The sequence below is a fragment of the Ambystoma mexicanum genome, chromosome 2q, assembly GCF_040938575.1.
Source record: "Ambystoma mexicanum isolate Mex_15411 chromosome 2q, UKY_AmexF1_1, whole genome shotgun sequence".
NCBI classification, from domain to species: Eukaryota; Metazoa; Chordata; class Amphibia; order Caudata; family Ambystomatidae; genus Ambystoma; species Ambystoma mexicanum.
Genome location: NC_090924.1, coordinates 87,155,294 through 87,178,967, shown reverse-complemented (window position 1 = coordinate 87,178,967; position 23,674 = coordinate 87,155,294). Strand labels below are relative to the sequence as shown.

Genomic DNA, 23,674 nt, shown 5'->3' with positions numbered 1-23,674 from the left:
CAATACATTGGCATTAAAAGTATAAGTATAACCCCCAGGGTAATGTTTTCATTCTTTTGGGTGGGGAGACAAAGAAGGGAAGCGCCATGAATGTTAGCAATCCTGTATCCAGAGGTCCCTTTTGGATGATTTACATGATGCACCTGTTGAAAGAGAGATGGTTGATATCCAGCCAGCTCTTAAAGTGCATTTGTCGTATAACAACCATTTGACAAACGCCCATTTCGGATTTTTACATTTTTGAATAGCTCAATGTCGTCATCCTACAAAGGTTATTCAATTTGGTAGCTGCTTAACCTTTTAGCTAACATTTTTTGTATGTTGAGGTGGAGCAGCAATAAAGCCATTTCCTTGCGCACTCTAGACATGTTTGTGGTTGAGGACTTGATGGATTCTGCTTGCTTGGGAGGCTTCTTGATACTGCAGGAATCCATTTCAACATCTACTTTCTCCTTTATTCCAATGTGGGACCTTGGGAGGAATTTGAGCAATAATGCTATAAAGGTGGTTCTACTGCAACATTTGGGAGAACATCCTCTTAATATTTTGAGATTTTGTTTACTGCAGTTTAAACATTTGTTCTTCCTTCTGGTCAAAGGCTGAATAAGAGCAGGAAGCAGTTGCAATGAAACCACTGTTCCCCTTTTCCACATTCAGCCACAAAAGAGAAAACCGAAGAAGATTGATAAATCCTCCTAGGTAACGCCAGATTCTACAGTGCATTCCAATACGGAGTCCTTTATCTTTTATTGGCTTGCTTTATTTATTTATTTATTCATTTATTTATATATCGCTGCAGCCCATGGGCGTCGGAGCGAGTTACATGAAGACAGGACAGACAAATTCAGGGTAACGAGACAGTGGTATTAACCACGTATAGAGTGTCAGTTTGTGATTGATGCAGTGGATGTACTAGTGCATAGTGAAGTCTTATTTGAACAGGAAGGTCTTACGTTTTTTCCTGAAGCATAAATAGTGTGTTTGCAGTCTCAATGTAATGGGCAGTTTGTTCCATTTTAGAACTCCTCTGGTCGTGAAGGCCCTGCCTAGTCCCTTTGCCTTTTTTGCTGACATCACTTGGAGGAAGCCTTTGTTAGTTGATCTAAGATTGCGGCTTGCCTCGTGCCACTTGAATTGTTTTTGAGGTATGTAGGGGCATCGATGGACCAGGTAAGTGATTTGAAGATAATTCGCTCCTCTATGGCCAGCCAATGTAGATCTCTTCTGACATTTTGTTTTATTTTATTTTTTATTTTGGTTGGTTCAAAGTATTGAACCTTTCAAAAGATTACATTTTTAGTACATGTTACATATCTGATTATTTACATCTTTTCATCTATATACATAGTTTAGTTTATTATTTATAAGGCGCGCCATGCCCTGGAGCATCAGGGCGCACAAGACAAGAATATGCTCAACTTCGTTACAGGTACATTTACATAATCATAGTACATTATACAATAAATAAAATATGAACAGGTATATGTGCCAGCACGTGCTGGGACAGCTGGAGGAGGGCGATTTCCTGTCGTCGTTGGACTTGGAAGATGCGTACTTCCACATCCGCATTCTAAAAAGACACAAAGTTCCTCAAGTTCGTGGTCCAAGGGCGGCACTACCAGTTCAAGGCCGCCCCGTTCGGATTGAAGTCGGCACCCAGGGTGTTCACCAAGTGCCTCGCACCGGTGGCGGCGCGGCTGCGGCTAAAGGAGATCCACGCCTACCCCGAACCTGGACGACTGACTCATCCGGAAAAGGACAAGGGAGCTCGCCATGGAGAACACTGCGAAGACCGTCCAGCTGCTCACGGACCTGTGATTCTCCATCAACTTTCAAAAATCCCAGCTGGTTCCGTCGCAAGTCGCCCTGTTTCTGGGAGCCAAGCTCGACACAGTGGCGCGGCTGGCCTTGCCGTCGGAGGAAAGGACCAGGACCATTCTGGGCAAGGTGCAGCGTCTGCTGGCCACGGACATGGCCAGGGTAAGATCTATCAAGTCCCTCCTCGGGATGATGTCCTCCTGCATTTATCTGGTGCGCCTTTGCAGGCTTCGGATGCGCCCCTTACAAGAGTTCCTCGACACCCGCTGGGTCCAGTCAACGGGCAGCTTCGAGGACAGGATCCCTCTCAACGAGATGTTCCGTCAGGCGATCCGGTGGTGGGGTACCCGCTCTCTTCTGTCGGCGGGCACGGACTTTCAGACCCCAGCTCACCAGGTGACGGTGACGACGGACGCCTCCCTGGAAGGTTGGGGAGCGCACTCCGGAGATCTTCACGTGAGAGGCCTTTGGCTCCCGGAGGAGAAGTCACTCCACATCAACATCTTGGAGCTCCGCGCAGTGTTCTGGGCCCTCAGATCCTTTCTTCCGTCCCTCAAGGGCAAGGTGGTGAGGATCTTCACCGACAACACCACCACGATGTTCTACTTCCGGAAGCAGGGCGGAACCAGATCCCCGGCCCTATCCAAGGAAGCCCAGGATCTGTGGCATTGGGCCGTCGCCCAAGGGATGTTTCTGGTGCCTCTTCATCTGGCAGGAATAAAAAACACGATCAATGACTCACTCAGCAGAGAGCTGAGCTTGTGCCACGAGTGGGAACTACGCCAGGATCAAGTGGATCGACTCTTCCGACGATGGGGCGAACCCCAAATCGATCTCTTCGCGACAGCGACGAATTCCAAGTGCCGGAGGTTCGCCAGCAGGTTCCCCCAGCCGAGGAGCATGGCTGATGCTTTCTCGTTCCCCTGGGACGGCCTATTTCTTTATGCGTTCCCTCCGCTGCCGTTGCTGCTCCGGCTCATCAAACAGCTCAAGAGGTCCCAGTGCAGGATGATCCTCGTCGCACCGGCGTGGCCGAGACAGATCTGGTTCCCGGACCTTCTGGACTTGTCAACGTCCACACCAGTCAAGCTGCCGACGGACGCAGACCTTCTCTCCAGAGAAGGAGGCGCCATTCTTCACGAGTCGCTGAACTTGCAGGCCTGGCTCCTGCAGCACTAGAGTTTGGAGGGTACGACATCCCGGCCGACTGCAGAGAGGTTCTTGCAAAGGCCAGGGCGTCCTCAACTCTCAAGTGCTACGGACATAAATGGAAGAGGTTCTGTGTCTGGTGCCGTGCACAGAAGATTAACCCTCTGCGGATTACGGCCCCCCAAGTATTGCCGTACCTACTGTCATTGGCCAAGGCTGGACTAGCTCACGCATCCATCAAGATTCATCTGGCCGCCATCTCACGATACACCAGAACTACGGGACGGGCGACCTTGTGGTCTTATCGACTGGTGAAGGAATTTATGAAAGGATTGTTCCGATCATTCCCGCCGGTGAAGGCCCCTGGTGCTGACCAGGCTCATGGGGCCCCCATTTGAGCCTATGCATTTGGCACCGTTGAAGTTTCTGTCGTGGAAGACAGAGTTTCTCGTGGCCATCACCTCCACACGGCGAGTGGGAGAGATCCAGGCCCTATCTGGCAAGCCGCCATACTTGACGTTTCACGACACGAGGGTGGTGCTGAGGACGCACCCCTCCTTCATGCCCAAGGTGCCATCAGACTTCCACCTCAACGAACCCTTGGTGTTGCCAGTTTTCTTCCCGTCTCCTTCGTCGCCGGCTGAAAGGTCTCTGCACTCGCTGGACGTAGCTAGAGCGTTGCAATTCTACGTGGACCGCACAAAGAGTTTTCGGAAGACATCACAGCTGTTTGTGAACTTTGGGACTGTGAATCAAGGGAAGGCTCTCTCGAAGACTTCCATTTCCAGATGGCTCTCCGGCTGCATCATGCACTGTCACCGGTTGGCAAACCATCCGCTGCCCGGCTGTCCGAGAGCCCATTCGACCAGAGCGATCGCTGCTACCACGGCGTTCCTGTCTGGTGTCCCCCTGCTGGACATCTGCAGGGCTGTGACGTGGAGGTCGACGCACACCTTCACAAGATTCTACTGCGTTGATCGAGACTCCAGGGAGGAGTCCAGGGTCGGCAAAGCAGTGCTGCACAACCTGTTCGCTGAAGGTGAGCCTTGTGAGGAGGTCAGAGATGCTTAATGTTGAGTTGTTGTATTGCTTAATGTTGAGTCTGTTACCACCTCCCGTGGTTGTGCATGTGTATACTGCTATGTATTCTTTTATTCATGAGCATGTGAATCCATACCAGACCCCATGCTGTAGAAGGAACAAGTTACTTTCCTGTAACTGTTGTTCTCCAGCATGGGTCTGGCATGGATTCACATGCAAACCCTCCCACCTACCCCTCTGCGGCTCTTCACTTGGTCATACTGCCACTTTACCTGCTACCAAATCTGAGGATGGCTGCCAGAGGCGGGGCTTAGGGAGAGGGCAGTCATTGGCTGGGGGCAGTATGACCCAGAGACCAGTGATTGGTTACTACTAAGAAAGACAGATCAGAAACGAAACTGATACTGATTTTTTTCTATACCAAGGATTCCCGGCCTGACGACGGGGAATATTCATGAGCATGTGAATCCATGCCAGACCCATGCTGGAGAACAACAGTTAAAGGTAAGTAACTTGTTCCTTGTGGCACCTAGGGTAGGCGCTCGGGTGGCTGAGAGTGCGTGGACAGATGAAGCCTGTGTGTCCAGCCGTCTAATTGGCTGAACACCCTTCCCCAGGTGCGAATCTGGGATTACTTTAATCCGTTTGTGAGTAAGCTACATCAGTCCTGCTGGCTTGCTTTATTTGCAGTCATGAGAGGGCTCTATTCTACCAGCTCCTGGGTACCTAAGGGCATTTTCTTGTTTATTTCTTGATGAATATGCTGTAAGACCAACTTTGCAGCAGCATTGACATGTGGTATGAACAATACATTGGCATTAAAAGTATAAGTATAACCCCCAGGGTAATGTTTTCATTCTTTTGGGTGGGGAGACAAAGAAGGGAAGCGCCATGAATGTTAGCAATCCTGTATCCAGAGGTCCCTTTTGGATGATTTACATGATGCACCTGTTGAAAGAGAGATGGTTGATATCCAGCCAGCTCTTAAAGTGCATTTGTCGTATAACAACCATTTGACAAACGCCCATTTCGGATTTTTACATTTTTGAATAGCTCAATGTCGTCATCCTACAAAGGTTATTCAATTTGGTAGCTGCTTAACCTTTTAGCTAACATTTTTTGTATGTTGAGGTGGAGCAGCAATAAAGCCATTTCCTTGCGCACTCTAGACATGTTTGTGGTTGAGGACTTGATGGATTCTGCTTGCTTGGGAGGCTTCTTGATACTGCAGGAATCCATTTCAACATCTACTTTCTCCTTTATTCCAATGTGGGACCTTGGGAGGAATTTGAGCAATAATGCTATAAAGGTGGTTCTACTGCAACATTTGGGAGAACATCCTCTTAATATTTTGAGATTTTGTTTACTGCAGTTTAAACATTTGTTCTTCCTTCTGGTCAAAGGCTGAATAAGAGCAGGAAGCAGTTGCAATGAAACCACTGTTCCCCTTTTCCACATTCAGCCACAAAAGAGAAAACCGAAGAAGATTGATAAATCCTCCTAGGTAACGCCAGATTCTACAGTGCATTCCAATACGGAGTCCTTTATCTTTTATTGGCTTGCTTTATTTATTTATTTATTCATTTATTTATTTATATATCGCTGCAGCCCATGGGCGTCGGAGCGAGTTACATGAAGACAGGACAGACAAATTCAGGGTAACGAGACAGTGGTATTAACCACGTATAGAGTGTCAGTTTGTGATTGATGCAGTGGATGTACTAGTGCATAGTGAAGTCTTATTTGAACAGGAAGGTCTTACGTTTTTTCCTGAAGCATAAATAGTGTGTTTGCAGTCTCAATGTAATGGGCAGTTTGTTCCATTTTAGAACTCCTCTGGTCGTGAAGGCCCTGCCTAGTCCCTTTGCCTTTTTTGCTGACATCACTTGGAGGAAGCCTTTGTTAGTTGATCTAAGATTGCGGCTTGCCTCGTGCCACTTGAATTGTTTTTGAGGTATGTAGGGGCATCGATGGACCAGGTAAGTGATTTGAAGATAATTCGCTCCTCTATGGCCAGCCAATGTAGATCTCTTCTGACATTTTGTTTTATTTTATTTTTTATTTTGGTTGGTTCAAAGTATTGAACCTTTCAAAAGATTACATTTTTAGTACATGTTACATATCTGATTATTTACATCTTTTCATCTATATACATAGTTTAGTTTATTATTTATAAGGCGCGCCATGCCCTGGAGCATCAGGGCGCACAAGACAAGAATATGCTCAACTTCGTTACAGGTACATTTACATAATCATAGTACATTATACAATAAATAAAATATGAACAGGTATATGTGCATGGTCAAATACAGTATACAATAATCAAGAATGAACAGGGCTAAGGGAGCTAGGTCCCAACAGAAGGTGAAAAGGTGTAGGAATAATTAACAATGTGGGAATAAAATATAGTGGAATAGGTGCGGTAATATACAATGGTGTAAATGGAGACCGAGGTAACAGGGCTAGGCATGCAAGTGGATCGCCGGTGGGGACAGTCAGGTCAGGCAGGTCAGATTAGTTAGGTGTCATTGGCTCTCAGCCAATTGGTCAAGTTCTGCCTGAATTTCACGAAAGGCTGGGGTTCTCTTATGTCATGTGGTAGGGAATTCCAAAGCTGTGCTGCTTTGACTTCGAAGCTGTGTCCTCCAATAGTGGCGCGTTTAAAGCGAGGGACATAGAGGCAATGCGCATTGACCGTTCTTGTTGGTCTAGGTGCGGTTCTTAAGTGTAGCCTGTCCATGAGGTAGGATGGTGCCATGTTGTTAAGGCACTTGTGAGTAAGGGAGGCAATTTTGAGATGGATTTTGTCCTGAGTAGATAGCCATTTGTGTTCTCTTCTTATAGAGGAGATATGCTCTTTCCTATTGATCTTGAGCGCGGCTCTCAGTGCATTATTCTGTAGGACTTGGATTTTTTGGATAGTCTGTTTGTTAGCACCAATGTTAGAGACCATTACAGTAGTCCAGTTTGGACAGTATAAGGGCTCTGGCAAGCGTGATGCAGCTGTCTGTAGAGAGGAATTGCTTGCTGGCTCTAATGAGTTTGCAAGTATATGCTGTGGAAGAGGCTAGGGAGTTGACCTGTTTGCCAAAGTTTAAGGTGGCGTCAAGGTAAAAGCCTAGGGTCTTGACTTCCTTTGCTACTTTGATATTGTTCCCATCAATAATGAAGCTGGCATAGTCGGGGTTAAGTTTAGTTATGTATGTCGGAGAGCCTAGGATTATGAGCTCAGTTTTGTCGTCGTTCAGGCATAAGCCATGTGTGGCCATCCATGGCTGAACGATGTTGTAGATTTTATTCACTAAAGCTAGGTCCCTGACGTAATCTCCTGAAAGCGGAAGGAGGACCTTGGTATCGTCCAGACCCATGCTGGAGAACAACAGTATTACAGTTTATCATTTACAATTTAAAAAAACAATGCAAAGCAAGGTGTCATTAATTAATTACAAAAACAAACATATAAGAATGTGTACAAATGAATACACATGAGAAGAAACGGCAAGGTATAAATAAACGATTCTACTTGTTAGATGCAACGAGCTTTACTCCATCTCCCTCCATTGGAATGTTTTTGTTACGTGATTGATTATTATAAGTACATATCAGATGATATTTGGAATTCATTTATGCGGTTTGGCCCCATGTCTTTTAAAAGTCCAAGTTATACCCCAAAAATCAGTTATTCTCTTTGATATTTCTCCACCTATTTATTTTCAGATTTGAATAACGCATCAAGATACTGTATGATGGCGATTCGTACAGATAATTTGTTTTTAGTGAACAGCCATTGCCATGCTTGTGTTTGATCCATTAGAAATTGCGAAGATGTAACTCTGCCAAAGTATTTTTTACGCATCTTCACTAAATTCGGACACGCCACAAGACAATGCTGTAGCGTTTCTTTCTGGGATTTGATATTACACCATCTACAGAAGCTTTGATCTTCTGGGATTTGCCTCCTTCTTGCTAATGTGTCCCTTGTGTGCCATAAGTTAACTTGTGCAGATAATCTGCTAGACTTCCTAGCTTTTTATGCCCAAAGAGATTCAGGTCAAAGTCTTTCGCTAATGAGCATTTTACAATTGTGACAATCCAATCCAATCGGAACAGTTTAGTTTACGCTCTGGTGAGATTGTGTAATAACATATCAAGAGAGATGTCTGCATCCGCAAGAGTATTCAGGGTGTTTTGGTACCATGTGCTAGAGAAGGTATCTTTTATTGCTAACGGATGGCGAGCCAAAATTCCTACAATATGTGTTGACGCTAGATTTAGCAAGCATTTTCTAAATAATGCACACCTTTTCCATTGTACATGGGCGTGCAATGATGCCAAGCCTAGTTCAAAGCGAATAACCGCTCGAGGAGTGCAATTCGGAAGTTGCAGGATCTTTTTCCAGAACTTAGATTCTAGCAGGTCCCAGAAATTGCGCTTCCTTGGTAGACAAATTTCAGCACCATGCGTGAGCACTGGGATCGTTTTTTGTTTGTAGAACAATACAACATGCGTATAGGAATATTTGGCAAATTTGTATGTTAAGGATTTGGCTTGGGCAATTAATGCTTGCAATTTTCGTTGAATTTCGAGTTTGTATTCATGATTCTTAAGAGAATTTGTGATTGACACTCCCAAATACTTATACATTTCGAATCTTTAGAGTATTTCACTACCCAGATGCCATTGGAAACATTTGGTATTAGATTTTAAACTGCTCTTACAGACCAGAATTTGTGTCTTGGTTGTATTTATAGTAAGATTGTAGTTGCAGACATACTTATTTCGTGTGTTTAGCATGTTCTGTAATCCGATTTGGCTTCTGCGACAATAGAATGAGGTCATCTGCATACAGAAGGTAGTTAATCGACGGAGTACCTAATTTTGGGGCATCACACATGGTTTGTGAAAATGAATATCTAATGTCAAGGATGAACATATTGAATAGTGTTGACGCCAAGATACATCCCTGTTTAAGCCCTTTTGTGTTTGAATATTCACTGATAAAGTACCATCCAGTGCTAATCTCACTTGCATGGATGTATTAGTATACAGGAGCGTAATTAGAGCTAAGAGTGAAGGCGGACAATTGTAGTTTTCTAGCTTCTGAAACAGTAAAAGTCTGTCGACGGAGTCAAACGCGACCCTAAAGTCTACGAATGCTATGTATAGTGGTTGGTTGAGATTCGTGTATTTAGATTTATTTAAATTGAGGATCATGATGTTTGATATTGTGCTGATTCCAATTACAAACCCCGCCTGGAAGGGGTCCAACTGCTTCATATTTGAAACCCATCGATTAAATTCTTTTAAAATAATTTGTGAAAAGATTTTACCAGGGGCTTCTAATAACGTTATGGGTCTGTAACTGCTAGGTATTTGTCGGTCTCCCTTTTTATATATTGGTACAGTTATGGAGTGTCTCCCTGTCTGTGGGATGATTTGCAATTTATTCACCAATGTGAAGATGTTAAAGAGAATTTTGTCCCATAATACTGGATGTTCTTTGAATACATAATTGGACAAACCGTCAGGGCCACAAGCTCTCGAGCGGCTAATTGACCTTATTGTATATCAAGAAGGTCAAATGATGGATGGAATTGCGTCGGCAGTTCGAGGGTTTCAAGGCTCACACTGTTTAAAGGGGTTGCATAAAGGGCGGTAAAATGGTTTATCCAATTACCTTCTGTTACACTATTTGCTTGGATAATCCCTTGGTGTCCTTGATGTGTGCAATTTATAATGGCTCAGGTCCTTGCTGTATTCTTAGACTGTATTGTTCTTAACATGTTAGCACCATCTTCTTGATATGAAATTGCGCGTCTTGTTCTCAACCAATTTTTATATCTGGTCTTAATTCTAGTAAGTATAACAAATCTTGTTTCAATGGGATGTTTCAAGGCTTCCCGCTTGTCCGCCCTAAATTTAGCTTTCCTAACCTTTAATTCATTGTCATAAAAATGTAACGGCTGTTTCAAATTTACTGATTTAGGGCCTTATTACATGGTAGGCAGTAAGGGTTTACCGGTACCGGTATTTTACCGGTATCAGTAAACCCTTACCGCCTTACTACGAGGTCCCCTTGCGGGTTGGTGAGTTTAACGCCTGCTTTTTGCAGGCGTTAAAAATCAACCCGCAAAGGGACCAGGGAGCTAATTACGGTACCGCAAATTGCGACTTCCCCATTCCCATAGAGCCCTATGGGCCAAAAATGGGAATGTGGAAGGGCAATGGGGGAAAGGGGAATTACCGCCCTGCCAACCTTGGAATAGGGCGGTAATTCCCCTTTCCACCAAGGCAGTGCCGGTATTTTACCGGCATGGACCAAGGTGCTATTAGCACCTTGGTCCACCGCCATCCGTGTAATGAGGCCCTTAGATGGCTTTCTGACTAAAAATTGTAACATCATACAATAATAAGTATTATCTGAGGGCAGACCTTGATCTACTAAAAATAAGAGGTTAAGTAAAAAACTTTTATATTTACTTAGATGATTCTCTGAGCATCATAGTCTATTTCCCCTCAGATTAGTCGTTAGATTTGTTACGTGGGCCGCCTTAGTATCACTCCCATTCGCAAATTCTGCTGTCCATTTAGCAGCTAGCTGCTCATGATCACTGTTGGTAGTTTTCACAATGCAAAAATCAACAACTGACAATAAAAGCGAGGAACTCACAAAAATATAATCAATGATTTCACTGCTGGTACCACGATGCCATGTGGGCTGAGCGGGCATATCGGATGCACATGAACCATTGAGCATCACCAGGTTATGGAATTTGTTGACATAATTCCAAGAAATTAATCTATGGGCGGACTTTGGTACTGTTTTTCCCATGCAATTCAAATTAAGATCACCTGCTGTGATTCTATGTGTGATCATTTTATCTTGGGATATCTTTATCATTAAATCATTTAGATCCTCAATGAACCGTGAGTCCGAGATGCCCGCCGGATTCCAATATAGATTGATAAGCGCATATGCACAAGATTGCGTGGTGACTTTGACCATTTGAGTGACACCGTTTGGAGTGGCCCATTTTTCCATGGATATTCCAGGACTGATTTTGCTAGCTATAAGAAGGCCTGAGGTTGGACGCCCATTTTGGGATTTAGAGGCCGCATTTAGGAAAATATTGTATCCGTCCAACAATTGTGGGAACATAAGCCTTGTTTCTTGAAACTTTATTAGATCATTTTTCATAAGGTCTTTAGAGCTGTCCAGTAAATGCTTAAAGCCTCTCGAATTCCAGTTAACTAAAGCTAGACTGCTGTTTACTTTAGGAACTACTAGTTAATTTTGGGCACAACCTCTTGTGCAAGAGCACGTATTGGGCTTAGTATCAGGGTCAAGTATTAGAGCAGTACTTAGAATGGCACCTACTTTACAAGTTGGATTCTGTGTCAGACTGGTTTGTGAATTTTGGACCTCTTCCGTTGAAATAAAAAAGCCCATGTTAAAGAGAAGTTCTTTCGCCAACCATATAGTGTTCTGTACGACTCTGGAGTTTATCCAGAGTCTCACAGCAGACACGGAGGTGGCTTTTGGAAAGGAAATTGAACAAGGGCTATGTCAGTCGACATATCCTCCAATTGAGGGATATCAGAAAAAATGCGCTAAGACTGCACGCTGATTTATAATGTATTGGGGATTCGGAGGGGGGCGACATGCTAAGTTCAGAGAATAGGGACCGGACGCTTTGATAAGATGGTAAAGATTTTACCATTCGGTTCACCATGACATTTCTTATTAGGGATCGCTGGCTCCCTTGTTTCCGTTGAGTTAATTAACCCAGCAAGAGCTGTCTGTAACAATTGTATGGCTTGAGCAGGAATGATTGCTGAACTGAGATCTTCTTTAGGTAATTGTGGCCAAGATGGACCATCCACTTGTGGTTTAGTATCAGATTGATGAATTCGAGATTTACTAACTGATGTAGGAAATTTCTGAGTGACAATCTTGTGCGAGTCAAAGAAATTTAAAGAGGGTTGAGCCGTAATAGGTTGATGCCCCTGTGGTATGGTATTCGTATTGACCCGAGATAGAGACAGAGGCACTTTTAGATAATCCACTGGAATAGCACTAGCCGGGATTTTAGACTGCATACACTCTGTCATGTACGCATCCACGGCTTTCCGAATCTCACTACGCTGTTGAATTTGGACTTCATTACACTGGCGTCGAGTTACTTCCAGTTGTTCATTAGACATTTGTTGCTGAGAAACGTCTTCTATAAGATTATCTAGAGGGGCGTAAGTCATTGCCAGATTGTCATGAGATTTAAGTATGCCTCACCTTTCGCTATTTCCTGCCGTTGATATTTTTTGGATATTGCTTTGGAGAGCATTATTGTATTCTTTGCTGGATTTGGTGTGGACAGAGCTTTGAAGAATTGTTTAGTTTTCGAAGCAACAGTTTTAGGTTGTTTTTTTTTTTATTCTTGGAGTTGCTGTTGCTACTGTTTTGGCTTTGTCAAAGATCGTGTACGCAGACTTTCTGTTTTTAGGTCTATCACAGGCACAGGCACGATCACAATAGACTGGGAGCAATGTAAATCATCTGGTGCTGTGATTACTACATCACTGTGATCATTAGAAGGTCTTAAAGTAGTGGGGGGTAGCTGTTGCGCTCGATGGTAATGGCTGCCTGAGTGCCGAGCTCTGGATTGGGATAAATAACCAGTTCTGCGCAGCAAAACTTCCCTACCTCTTCACGTCCTGTGAGCGGACCTCCGCGGCACATCCCTAGCAAACTACAAGTCTCATGATCCTGAGACTGCGGCGATACAGTGGCAGGAAAGAACAGCCGAGAACGCGCCTGACTCCCCGTGTGGCGGCTGCGGAGGGCACGACTCTGGAGGCTGGCTGCCCTGAATGTTGAAACTTAAGCCCCCCGCCATATAATACGCACTCCTGCCCTGACACTCTGCAGGAGGCTTCTGCGGGCTGGGCCCAGTCTGTCGACGCTGTCCTGTGCTGACCCCGGCGCCCATCCTGCGTGCGTTTGGCCCCTGGGCTCCCACCTTTGCCTATCAACAGGACTTGTAAAGCCGGCATCTGGAGCGAACCCATAGACGGACAGGGCTGAGACACCGCTGTTGGGACACACTCATAAACTCCAAAGAGTACTGTGGACATAATCTATCTGGGTGAATCCGTTACCGCTCTGTAAGAGATCCGTGCAGCCCCCTCTCAGATACCCTATTGCATCCTGCGTTGCAACAGAACTGCAGCTCCTCCAACCACCAACGCTTACCCATTTTTCCGGAACCCTCCTTCGCCGACACCATGACCAAGGGAGCCGGCGCAGGAGAAAAAACAGCTCCTTGAATATGTTTGCAAAAAACGCCAGCCAAGTCAGCGGCTGAGATGCCGGAGGATATACCCACAGCGTCGGCCCCTGATGACTCACAAAAGATGCTGGAGTACATTCACGAGGGGTTCACCACTTTGCACACCAAACTCGATGACATGAACAGCACCATCTCATCCATAAAAGCACACATTGAGAAGACTGACAACTGGGTGGCCGAGATTGAAACAAGGGTAGGGGCCGCGGAGGATGATCTGGGCTCCCTGCGGGCTACGGTCTCCTCACTCTCCAATCGGGTACTAGCAATCACATGAACATCAATTAGTCAAGACCACTGCTCCCCCAATCCCTCCCCCCTCAAGAGCTTGTTCGTCCTTCTCATTCAGTATCTGCTGCGTGTGGCAGGGTATCGCCTCTTTCCGAGGCTGCAGAGTCCATTATTTTTCCAAACTTTCCTGCTATTAATACTCTCCATGCCATCAGGGTACCCACTTCTTCTTTTCCACATATGCCACATGCCTCCTGCCATACCACCGTTTCAGCCTCCACCCATTTCTGTAATTCCCGCCACCATACCTCCACCCGTGGCTTATGGCACTGCTTCCATCCCATGGCAATCCTTTGTTTTGCGAGCACATATGCCAAGTCCTTCATTTTCCCAACATGTTTAAGTTTCCGTGGTCTGGGAAACCCTCCCAACAGGCAGGCCCAAGCCGTATCTATAATGAGCGTGACCCCTTTGTCCGCTAGTTTTTGCGCCACTTCTCCCCAGAAACTCTCAATCATTGGGCAAGACGAAAACATGTGGGTCATATCAGCATTTTCCTTATCGCATTTTGGGCACGCTTGTCGTCCCGCATTTACAAATTTCGATATTCTCATCGGGGTCATGTAAGCTCTGTGCGTTATATACAACTGTATTTGTTGTAATCTGGCATTTCTTGACACCTTCTTGTGGTATCCCATAGCACGCTCCCACATCCCATCTTTCATCTGGGCTCCCACCTCTGTTTACCAATCTAACCTCAAATTAGTCAATTCCTTCCCAACCCGGGTCATCACCATTTCATACAATCTGGAGATCTCATGCCCCCCTTCTGATATGTCATATATTGTCCCCATGGTGGCGTCTGGTTCCTCCGCCAATACAGTCTCAGGCCAGATTTTACGAATATTCTGCACCAGCCTTAGGTACGTGACATACTGGCCCCTATGCAAGCCCGCCTCTTCTCCTAGTCCTTCAAAATCTCTAATGACTCCCTCTTGCCAGACATCCCCCAATGTAACCAGCCCGACTGACTCCCAGTAGGTCCTGATTATCATCCTTAGTTGTTTGTCTCCCCCTGCCAAAGTAATCAACGGCACCTGCGGGGAACACTGGTACGGGTCCTCCATCATTCGACATACTCTACGCCACATCTTCCACCCCATCAACATCATTCCCGGGCGCTCCTTCATTTCTGACCTAGGCAACCAAATAATTTCCTTCAGGTAGAACGGAGTGCAGTCCTGTCCAAACAGCCTAAATTCGGGAGTTACCTCGTCGGAGAGCCATTTGACCACATATTGCAACTGACCAGCCACATAATAGGCCTCAAAATTAGGCATCTTAATACCCCCCTTATCATGGAAATTCTGCAACTTCCATAGCGCCACTCTATTCCGAGTGCCATGCCATAGGAAGTCTCTGCACATATTATTCAGCTTGGCAAAAAACATCTTAGGTATCATGTATGGGATATTGCTGAAAAAATGTAAAAGCCTGGGCAGAACAACCATTTTGAGCATCGCTCCCGGTCCCATCATCGCCAACGGCAACTTCTCCCAAAACTTCATGCTTGTACGGATTTTTCCCACCGCCACCTCGGTGTTGTGCAAATGTTCCTCCTCTACCGTTTGATACACATCTATGCCAAGGTAGCGGAAGGAACCAACCGCCCATGGTATTGGCAACACTGCCAACTGCTCCGGAAGGGTTCCTCTGTAGCTACCCAATGGGAATATGCTCGATTTTTGGGGGTTCACCGCTATGCCAGACAGACCTTTCCATTACCTCCAGAATATACTGAAGATTTTCCTCTGGATATTTCAAATATAATAGCAAATCGTCAGCATACAGAGATATTAGGTGTTTCTCTCCCCTACCTCAATGCCTATCATGTCATATTGTTGCGAAGGTACACTGCCAGGGGCTCCAGGGCCAGAATATATAACATCGGGGACCCGGGGCACCCTTGTTTGGTGCCTCTGCTAAGCTGCCACCTCTCGGATATCACCGCTCCTGTACGTACCCTAGCTAGCGGCTCACTGTACAGCAACTTCGCCCACCTAACATAACCAGGCCCCATTCCGTATTCCTTCAGGGTCTCCAGCAACCATGACCACCTGACGGAGTCGAAAGCTTTGACTGCATCTAGGGACACAACCGCCATTTCACCCTTGCTCTCGCTCCCCCATTCAATCACCCGGTGGAGTCGCCTATGGTTGTGGGTTATATTTCTTTTGGGGGCATAACCTGTTTGGTCCGGGTGTATCAATTTACTAATAACTCTTTGCAATCTATTAGCCAGGACCGCCGTCAATATCTTGCCGTCCTGGTTCAGCATTGACAAGGGCCTATAGGAGCCGCAGCTATGCCCTAGTTTGTTGGGTTTAGGGAGCGTTATTATTATCGCTTCTCTAAGCGATTCCGGCAACCGGCCCACCTCAAACGATTCATTAAGCATTTCTATCATGGGGGGGGCGGTACCTCCTCTCTATCTCTCTATATGCTTTATAAAATTCGCTAGGGAGCCCGTCTGCACCCGGGGTCTTACTAGTGGGCAGCTGCCTCACCACCTCCTCCAGTTCCTCTAAAGTAATCGGTGCATCCAGCTCCTCTCTTTCTTTGGCACTAATCTTAGGTAATCCCATATCTCTTAAAGTTTCCATTATCTCCTCTCGGCTGCCCCCCATTTGTCCTCATATAGTGCCCTGTAATAATCTAAGAATGCCTCATTGACTCCTTCTTGGGTGTTCGCTACCTCCCCATCCTCTCTGGTTATCGTCCTAATCGGGGGCCTAGGGGTTCCCCTCTTGTATAGCCACGCCAAGAGACGGCCCGTTTTATCCCCACCTGCATGCTGTCTCTCAACATACTTCTTATAGTTGAGGTTGCAGAGCCTTTCCCAAAGTTCTGCACACCGCTGCTGTATTTTAAGTACTGGCTCTGCATCTCCCCCTCCCATATTGAGTTCCCGTTCCAGTTCATCCTCAGCTTCCCCTAACTCCGCTAGGACCCCACCCTGCAGGCCCTTTGATTTAGCAATGGCAGCACCCTGCAATACCACCTTGAAGGCTTCCCAGAGCGTACCCGCTGAATACACACTGCCAGCGTTCTGTTCGAAATAATGTGTGATCTCGTCCCTGATATCCTCTCTGAAGACCGGATCCTTGAGCGCCTCTGCCCGGAGGCGCCACGTCGGTATCCGCGCTCTGGGGCGGCAGTACTGCCATCCCAGGACCAGAGGCGAGTGGTCCGACAGGACCCTCGCTTTGTATTCTATTTGGGTGGTCTCTACCACCACATCTGGCGTGGCAAAAAAATAGTCAAGTCTTGTATGCAGTTGTTGCGGGGCTGAGTAATGCGAATACTGTTCCTCATTAGGATGTTTCAGCCTCCAAACATCTGCCAGCCCAAAGTCGTTGAGCAATGTCTGCAATGCCCTGGCCGCTGGGGTGGGCCTATCAATCTTATCATCAGATCTGTCTACCCTGGGGTTCAGCACACAATTAAAATCCCCTCCCCAAATAACCGCCCCACCCACGCACGCACCCAGGTTGGTACACAGAGTCCTAAAATATGCCGCTGTGCTTTGATTGGGGTCATACGTGTTTACAATGCACACCTCCTTATTTTCCACCAGTGCCTTCAATATGACCATCCTCCCCTCTGTATCCACCACCTCTTGTGTAAATTGGAGCGGAACGTGCAGTGCCACCCAGACCAACACTCCCCTAGCGTAGGCAGAATACGGAGAGCCCACTACAATACCTCTCCACTTCTTCCCCACCAGTTCCAACTTTTCCCGAGTCAGATGCGTCTCCTGCAACAGTGCAATATCAATCTTCTGTCTTTTCAAATACATCATGACCTTGTTCCTCTTTAAGTAACTATTGAGTCCCCTGACATTCCACGTTACGATCTTAAGATCCCCCGTGGCTCATAAGTATCCTCCACCTTCCGTGCAGCAAACCCCACCTGCCCACGTGATACAGATACAGCCCTCTGGCTTTTTCTTGTAGCCTCATGTACAAACTCCGACTCCCCATAACTATACACACCCCAAACTCCCCACTTCCCTCCCCACCCTCTACCCATCCCTTCCCCAACACCACACTCCCCAACTGCTGCCCAGCTCCATCCATGGAACTCAGGCAAACCCACATCTAGCCCTGCAAGCACCAAACAATGCCCAGAGCTCAGTAGGGTGAAGTCGCCCTAATGGCCACTTAACTAAAGTTACTAAGTGGGGTAAAGAGATCCGCTCTGCAAGGCTCCCCTAAATACAGCAATAGTCACAGTGCTCATAATATATTGTGCAACAGTCTGACCTTCTCTGCTTAAGGCCGCTCAAATGACTATAATCAAGTCCCAGAGTCCTATTCCGCGCCATCTTGTAGCACCCTCCTCATGCACTACTTATCTCCTCCATCTCCTCTTCCCGTTCGAGCGTCAGGCTCCTGGGGACATCCCTGCGTGTCGAGCCATCCCATGGCGTCCTCCGGAGTCTCAAAAAACAAAGTCTTGTGTTTGAGAAAAACCTTCAATTTCGGCAGGTACAGCAACATGTATTTGTAGCCCGTCTCTCTCAATCTCCGCTTTACCGTCCCAAAGTTCATGCGGCTACGCTGCACAGTCAGGGTATAGTCCGGGTAGGCCGTTATGTTTGCCGCTCCTCGTGTAATCGTTCCTCCCTTGCGGAAGTGTTCTAGTATCCTCTCCCGGTCCCGGTAATTAAGGATTTTGGCAATTACTGGCCTAGGTGGGTTTCCCGGCGGCGGCCTCCTTGTTAGAGCTCTATGCGCACGTTCCACCGCGAATCCTTGAGATAAGGCTCCTCCAGGTATCTCCTGCAACATCATAGATTCGATGAACTCCATGGGATCGTGGCCCTCTGATCCTTCTGGCAGGCCCACGATGCAAAGTTTATTCCGTCGGGCACGTCCTTCTGCCTCCTCAGCCCTGTTCTCCAAGTTGCCCACTCTCTGCACCAGGGCATGCAATTCGGCCTTATGGGAGGCACAATCCGCGGTGTTCGGGCTCACCTCTTTCTCAAGGGTCTCAGTGCGCTCCGCCAGGGACCTGACATCCTGCCGGAGTAAGTTCACCTCCTCTTGCACCTCACCGATCTTAAGGTCCAATGCCGTTTTCAACTCAGTTACGGCCAGTTAAAGTTTAGCCTGCCAGGTCGCATTCAAGTCTGCAGTCGCAGCCAGGACCTCTTGGTTAGTACCCGTTGCAGGCATGCCGCCCGTGGGCGACTTATCCTTGCTCTTGGAACTTTCCGGACCAGGGGACGTCTTGGCGAAGTCGTCCAGCGTGGGCTGCTTCGCCTTCGGTCTCACTGTTCTATTAGACATGGCCCAGGGACCTGCGTTCCGCGCAAGTTACAAATGCGCACACAGTTCGCTCCTAACACCCGACCATCGTGCGGCCTGCTCCATCCTTTGTTCCGTTCATTGATCGGCCATTTTGATTCGTCTTCCGTCTCCGGCGCTCCTTATCTTTTTCGCACAAAACTCCACCACTGTTCCTCCCACGCCTTCCAAAAGTTCACCAAGCACAGTCAGACCGTTCACACATCGACATGTGTGTTTTCAGCAGTCATAGACACGTTGTTATGCACTATTTCGCCAGGATCATTTCAGGATCTCGGGAGCTCCTCCAGATCGCGTCCTCCTACATGGCCCTCGTAGCCACGCCCCGCAGCCCATTGATCCTTAGCTGCGAAGCCCAGGTCTGGCGCACCTCCACGCCGCATCATCGCCAGAATATTAAATTTCCGGGACTGTGATGCCCTCCTGAGGGCAGCTAAAGTCAAGGGGGGAGCTTCTTCTGAGGCGGCGAGGATCCATCTTTATCCAGATTTTTCTGTAGTGATACAGCAGGAGCGCAAAACCTTTATGGCAGTAAAAAATATACTCCGAGACTTAGGGGTTAAATACTCCATGTTATTTCCGGCCAAGCTGAGAATCGAACAATCTAACCAGACATTCTTCTTTACGATTCCGGAAAAAGCCTCAAAATTCATTGATGAGCATTTGCTTGGCTGATTCCCCACTGTTGCGGTGACATTGATTATTGCTCTTTTATGACCAATTAAGCCCCTGCCTGGAAATAGGCCTATATACTGCTATGCACATGGTTGCGGCTGCGTCTCACAAGAATACATTAATAGTTGGTCTTGTTTTCTTTATTGGTCTGTTGATCCTTAATCCATGTGTTCCTTACTAGTCACATTGGTTAACTTTGGTTAGAACTGCAAACATCCTTATATACCCCCCCAGTCCGCCAGGCCAGCTCTCAGGCCCCCAGGTGTGGATGCCGTTGATCTGGTTGTTGTTATGGTTGTGCACGGTTATCATTCCTCTGTTTGGGGGAGGGATGTAGGTGGGGGCAGGTGGGTTTGGGAGTTATGTTAAAAAAGGCTTGACAACCACGAGAGATGCCACGCATGCTGCAAGTTCAGGTTACAGTCATGCTGGTGGGGTGATATGTCTGCCTCAGCTGGGTCGGCATGGTCACCATTCCGCCGTAGATCAGAGCTTAACCAACATCTTCAAACAAATGCCGTATAATAGCCTAACGTTCATGAGCTGGAATGTAAGGGGTCTGGGTAACCACAAAAAGATGCAGCAGATACAACTTTATGCTGAACGCCACGGCGTTAAAATCCTATGTCTGCAGGAGACCCATTCCCGCCCTGAACAATGTGAGAAATTTGGTAAACAGTGGGGGCCCCAAAGGTATTACACCAATTATTCCACCCAGAGCCGAGGTGTGTTGACTTTGATACACAGAAGCCTTAAGTTCGAGTGTGGTCACTCACGGGTAGACCCGCAAGGGAGATATGTACTAATGCTAGGCACCTTGCAAAACCAAGAGGTGGCCATATTAAACATCTATGGTCCGAATATTGACGACCCTGAATTTTACCTGAACCTGGCCTCTATGTTGGAAAGTTTTCCCCTGGTCCCTATCATATGGGGAGGAGACTTCAACACAATACTAGACATCAACCGCGATAGATCAGGCTTCAGACCCCGCCAGCTCTCCAGGGCAGCCCATTCTATTCTGACAGCGCTCCCTCGCTTGTCGGTTGTGGACGCATGGCGGCTCATGTACCCCGACTCGCGCACATACTCTTTCTACTCCTCAGTGCACGATGTGCATTCTAGGATTGACAGGTGGCTCTTATCGGACATAATGATTAGGTGCCTATCCCACCTGTCGATTCTTCCTCGAACTCTTTCCGATCACTCGCCAGTGGTCATCTCCTTGAACTGGGGTCCAGACTATGACAGAGCTAGACAGTGGAAAATGAGCCCCCATTCCCTACTTGATCCGGTCTTTGGCTCTGAACTTGAATCCTCCATTGAGGAATTCTTTGAGGTTAAAACTAATTCCGTGTCATCACAAGCCACCCTCTGGGAATCCTTTAAAGCATACATCAGGGGTATCGCTATCTCCAAGGGAAGTGGTATCCAGAAAGGGATCTGCTCGGATATCACGAGATGCAAGTCGACCCTAGCCACCCTCGAGGCCCAATATGCCCTGGACCAATCCCATGAGACCCTAGCGTTGTTGGGTTCAGAGCTAGACACATTCCGTAGTCTGGCCGAGCGGGAGGTTAAATTTCTAGACGGCCCCCATCTGGTAAGGAAATATGGTGAGGGAGAGTGACTGGGCCGTATGTTGGCCAGGCTAATACGCCGAGAATTCGGAGCCCCTAACATACCGGCGATAGAGAGACCCGATGGAACACTGGCTACATCACCACAAGACATCAACTCAGAGTTCCTAACATTCTATAACTCCCTCTACTCGAAAGCGGATAGTGCCCAGACATCAGAGATTGGGCCTCATTCCGAGTCGGGCGGTAAGGGTTAACGGTCACCGGTAACGAGACCGGTGCCGTTAAACCCTTACCGCCCTATTCCGAGTTCCCTTTGCGGGTTGGAACTTAACACCTGCTTTTTGCAGGCGTTAAAAAACCAACCCGCAAAGGGACCTTGGAGCTAATTACGGCACCGTAATTTACGGTGCCGTAATTAGCACCTTCCCCATTCCCATTGAGCCCTATGGGGCAAAAATGGGAATGGGGAAGGGCCCATGGTGAATGGGGAATTACCGCCCCCGCCAACCTTGGAATGGGGCGGTAATTCCGCCATTCACCATGGCGGAGTCGGAGTGATAACGGCGTCAACCAAGGTGCTAATAGCGCCTTGGTTAACGCCAGGGTCGGAATGAGGCCCATTGACTCCTATTTGGAGAACCTCCCTCTTTCTGCCCTCTCCACTGACACCAGCATTTCCCTTGAGAGGCCATTCACTCCCGAAGAAATTTCAGAGGCCATTGAGTCACTAGCGTCTGGCAAAGCCCCTGGTCCAGATGGCCTCCCCATCGATCTCTATAAACGATTTAAATCCCTTTTGGTCCCACCTTTAATGGCCGTATGGGTGGAGGCTTGTGAAGAGGGCATACTCCCTCCCTCTCTCCGGGAGGCAATGATAAGGGTCCTACTTAAACCTTGCAAACCACCCACCCAATGCGGCTCGTACCAGCCCCTCTCACTAATTAACTGTGATGTCAAATTCTATGCCAAACTATTAGCCATACGACTGGCCTTATTTATCCCCCATTTCATTCATCCGGACCAATCGGGGTTTGTTCCGGGCCGCTCCACCTCCTGCTTATTTAATGTGATCAGTAGGATTGGCCTGAAAGTGCAGGCAGTAGCGGCCACCCTAAATATGCAGAAAGCATTCGACTCGGTATCATGGGAATACCTATGGCGAGTCCTGGAGAAATGCAGATTTGGCCCCAACTTCCGATCCTGGCTTAAACTGCTCTATACAAGTCCATTGGCTAGAGTCCGCACAGAGGACAGGTGCTCCTCCCCCTTCCCGCTAGCCAGAGGAACGCGACGGGGCTGCCCCTTTTCCCCGCTCATATTCACTATAGCCATGGAACCCTTTGCTGACATGATGCGCCAGTCACACGCTCATAGAGGTTTACGAACTGCGGGCCAATCCGATATTGTCTCCCTGTACGCTGATTATGCCCTCCTTTATATCCGTTCCCCAGACACTAACCTTGCCCCGATTCTGAAGGATGTGGTCCGTTTAGGACACACATCCGGACTGAAGGTGAACTGCTCTAAATCTGTCCTATTCCTGCTCACTGACTGCACGCTACCCCCTGCCGATCTAATGGGGTTTACATGGTCCGAGTCCAAGTTTACTTACCTAAGTGTGGTGGTCTCCCGTTGCGCTGAGGTGCTGCGGGAGGACAACTACCGGAATTACCTTACAAATATGGCTCTAAAGCCACGAGCTGGGCTACACTCCCTATCTCCTTAGCAGGTCTATAGGAATACTTAAAATTGTTGTACTGCCCCAGCTCCTTTATCGCTTCGTTAATCTCCCCCTATGGCAAGGTGATGACTTCTTCCGGACTCTGCGCCACATAACCAATGCCTTTCAGTGGCACTCAGGTGCAGTCCGACTCAAACTAACAACATTAACCACCCCTATGGAGTGCAGAGGAATCGGCGCCCCTGACTTCCCCAGGTACTGGTTGGTAGCACAATCCCAATGCGCTTCCCACTGGTTTAACACCGCAGACCCACCCCCCCACCCCCCTCATGTTCGGTTGGAGAAACTGACTGTCAGTGATCGGGAAATTTGTTCCCTCATTCTCAAGCCCGCCCCGGCGGACTCTGGTTTAGCGGACCCGGTCGCTAGTACATCCCTGGCCCTTTCCAAAATCTGGAAACTGTTAGACACACCCTACCCTTTCCACGGGGACCTTCCGCTCTGGAATTTCCTCCCAGAGGTCCCACAATCCATCATATCCCGATGGGCCGATGCAGGCTTCTTGGCACTCTGTGTTGTTTTTGTGCAGGGTAACTTTCTGGAATGGTCCGATCTCCCGCTCTCCCTCAGACGAAAACTATCAGCTTGGCTGCAGTACTCCTCTCTCCGGAAAAATCTCAAAACTAAATATCCCAACTTCCCTACAGTGCCACCTGATGAACCTATTATTGCTGAGGTATGCTCCTTTGACTCCTCGAAAGGGAAGGTATCTAGGCTATA

General features: G+C 47.5%; 1 protein-coding gene across 6 annotated transcripts in view; it reads left to right on the top strand.

Annotated features, from left to right (window-relative positions):
* ABCA3 (ATP binding cassette subfamily A member 3) overlaps nucleotides 1-23,674 on the top strand; it is a 1,774,001-nt gene that overhangs the window by 1,185,234 nt on the left and 565,093 nt on the right. The gene's annotated exons all lie outside the window — the stretch shown is intronic.